The following is a 3,863-nucleotide window of genomic DNA, read 5'->3' on the forward strand; positions in this document are numbered from 1 at the left end:
TGCAGTTTTCATTTTATTCATTAAATTCTTCAGCTCCAGAATTTCTGTTCAGGTCTTTTTTATGATTTCTATCTCTGTTAAATATCTAATTTCATTCATCAATCCCCTTCCCCAATTTCATTGCTTTATCTTTCTGAGTTTTGTTGTAGCTCATTGAGTTTCCTTAAAACAGCAATTTTGAATTCATAATCAGCTAAATCGCAAAATTCTGTGTCTTTGTATTCAGTTACTGGAGATTTAGTGTTATCTTTTGGTAATAGCATGTTTCCTTGATTCTTTATATTCCTTGGAGTTCGTGTTGCTCTTTTCCCATTTGAATCAGCAGAAACTTCCTAGAATCTTTCTCTACTTGTCATCTTCTAGTGGGATATATTTTCTGTTGATCCTGCCTATGTCTAGCATTTTCTCCAGCCTTGTATGGATAAACCTGTTCTATATGTCTTATTCTTTCTTGTGGCAAAATTCTTATGCTTTACGTCCTCTCTAGTTCTTATAACTCACCAGGCTGGCTGCTGGAAACCTCTTTTGTTTTTTCAGAAGGTGGCGCTATTTCAGCCCCATGTTGTGCCACTTTAAGACAAGGGCGTCACTGGCAAAGTTTCTCTTACCTCTCCAATGTGTCCTAAACTTATTTTTTGTGGTTTTATTTTTTTTTTGGTTTTGTTTTTGTTTGTTTGCTTGCTTGTTGTTTCTCCAACTGAGTGCTAGAATCTCTCTTTGGGAAGGCTGGACTTCTACAGGGTCTCTCTCATCCATGGGTGTCTGCTCAAGTCAGCACTCTTTTGATTTTTCCTTACTGAGTCCCTACATATATAGTGCTGAATCCCACAGCCCACACAGAGGTACTTTTGTTCATGGATGGATGCAAAATTAATTGTTTAAAATGGCAGAGAAAAAGGAGGAATGTCTTATGCTGCCATGACGCTGACATCACTCCAAAACTCCATGTTTCTATATCAAGAACAAATAAACAAGCACTTGGAAGGTAGAGCTTATTTATTATACACCTCCCATGATAAAGAGAGATCGTAGAGCCAAGTGGAAACGACATGCATGCTAAAGTCAAGCCAGCCTGGGTTTATATCCCAGCTCTGTAGCCTACTGGCTAAATGACCTTGGGCAAATTGTTTTTATTCTTTCTGTGTAAAGAAGCTTGCAGCTTTAAAAAGGAGATATTGCTTACTTCAGGAGTTTGTTTTATGGATTAAAATCAAGGAAGACAAGTTAGCCTTCCAGCAGGAGGCTAGAGACATAATGGAAATTCAACTAATTTTAGCTTTATTTTCTTTCCCATTCTCCCCTGAGATTTAAAATTTCAGTTCAACTTTTTGATTTAATTGTTGATTTCCCATTTACCTTCCCAAGCTAGAGGTACTCTTCCCCAAGGGTCTAACAGCATCTTCTATTTGCCCAAATGAATCTTTCTCTCTATTTGAATATGAACTCCTGAGGGCAGGATTTATAGCTTACTCATATCTTCCGTTCTGTGTCCTAGCAAAATGTCTGGAATCCAACAGGGGATCAGCCCTTATTCTGGTCTATTAAATAAAGTAACAATTTATTTTAAAATGTTAAATAAAGGAACAATTTATTTTAAAATGGCAAAAGGTGTGGTTGGAGGCATGGTTTCGATCCTAGGACACTTGTCTCTTAAAAAATAAAAATCACTGAAAACTACTATACCATGTAAAAAACTGTCCCTAACTTCCTCAAATAGAGTAACTGCCAGCCCTCCTCTGCACAGCTTAAATCTATCCCCATGAATGAGACCTTGCAGAAGCAAAGACCAAAATCTAACCAAAAATATGGTGTCTGGGGCCCGAAAGAATAAGATCAGGAAATGAGCTGTTCTGTTCTTTTTGGCACAGTTTAGTGTCGGAGCCATGAATTGTCCTGATCTCTCTGTTCCTTGTGTTTGTTATGAAGTGAGGCTCTTGCACTGTGTTTTTCTAGCAGTTTCTTAAAATAGTTCTCGTTGCTGACAAGAAATGTTTTTAGAGGTTTCCCAAAGCTCATCTGATAGCATTTTTCTTATTGCCTCTCTGCATCTATTTCTCTGCCTTTTTAAGACTAAGACAATATCAGCTTATAATATATATTTGTTGCATTTTCACTTACTTGGAAATAGTCTATGTGAAAGCTACTAAGAATGGTCTCTTCCAGGATCTCATATCCACTTTCTCAAAAATAACAAGGTAAAGGTGAATTTCGTCAGAAGCTCCTGAAAATTTGGAACAGTGTCTCTTTTCCTAATTTCAAGTTCAAGATTAAGCATCAATATTTATGAATGCAAAAATATGTTCCGTACATCTTTCTAGACACTTGGCTACATAATCTTTGAAAATATACCTGGATCTGAAGTAGTTATATTAAATACATCCATTTAAAAGATAAGAAAAATAAACTAAGATAAATTTAAAAGGTTACCCGAGAACATAGAGCTGATATCTCATGTAGCTGCTATAATTTGCTTCTGGGTATATTATATTCCAAAGTCCATATTCTAAATGATCCCTGCTCCTCGGTGTTGTTCAATGAAACCCAGTGTAGAGAGTCCAAGATAGAAGCTGTTTGGGAGGCATAAATGAGCCCACTTGACTGTCTGTGGAGTGAGCTGAGGTTTCCCTGTGAAGGGAAATACTCAGGAAACAGGTGGAGACTCCCAATAGACTCTTGCACTCTTGCACATATAAATTTACCTTGACACTCTAAATCAAGCTGAAATGATGAATACAGTATCCTGTTTTATCACTGTTTTGCGGGGGTGGAGGGGGTAGATCCATATCTCATAGAATGGAAGTTATGTGAGAAATTTTATTTCTAAGACAGTTTTCAGAAAGAGACCTTTGACTGGCTTTTGTCAGGGGAGTTTATATCCAATGTTATCATCCCAGATGTCTTGCTAGGTGACATATCAAATAGCTCTGATCACTGTTGCTATCCCAGTCAAAACTTAATAATTGTGATTTTCACAAGCACATGAAAAGGAAACAGAAAGTTCAGGTGGGAATCTTTTGTTCCAAACTTCTCATTTTCACATGGAAAACTTTAGGTCCACAAAGGAAAGAGACTGTGCCAGGGTCGCATAGTGAATAAATTAGGGTCAGGACCAACTTGTAAAATGTGACTCGTGGTCCATTGTCCTTTCAATGTTTTATTGACAATAGATGGCTGATAATTGTTCCTACAATGGTTTTCTGTGTATGGAGTTACTTATAGATGTCCCATTTGATAAAGCATTGATGAAAAAAATGACTCCAGAAGCGGTTCTTGGCCTTTGGTATCATTGAATTGATGCTTTGATTCTATTCTTGATCCGTCCTTCACCTCATATACACACACAGAGAGACAAGAAAGCAGGTTAAATGATTCCAATTTATTTTGCAATACAAGTAATTGAGGATGGGTCAAGGAGATCACAAGTACACTAATAATAAACAATAATACACTGCATTGTGGAGTAAAGTCATGAAGCAAGAAATCAAGGCTGAATGAATAGGTGAGCAGTAGACGGTCTTCATGGAGAAGGTGACCTTTAAGATGAAATTTTTATAAAGTAATTTAGAGCAATGATTCTGCGAAGAGCATGCAGTCATGTGCTCAGTGTATGCCTGAAGTAGGCATATGATCAAGGGCAGGCAAGGGCAGAACAACTATCAGTATGATCTTGAGTCAGAAATTGTATTGTGTACACAGAAAATGTACAGTCAACAACATGGTTACGATATGAATTGAGAGAAACTTACTTTTTAAATTTTGCTTCAGTTGCAGTATACCCACCCACCTTTTTTGAAAAAAGCTGGATTAAGAGGGTTCTTTAGTATGGCTGTGAATTCTGCTTATGTAAACTCTTATGTTTATTT

This window comes from Pteropus alecto, unplaced genomic scaffold, assembly GCF_000325575.1.
Source record: "Pteropus alecto unplaced genomic scaffold, ASM32557v1 scaffold43, whole genome shotgun sequence".
Lineage (NCBI taxonomy): Eukaryota > Metazoa > Chordata > Mammalia > Chiroptera > Pteropodidae > Pteropus > Pteropus alecto.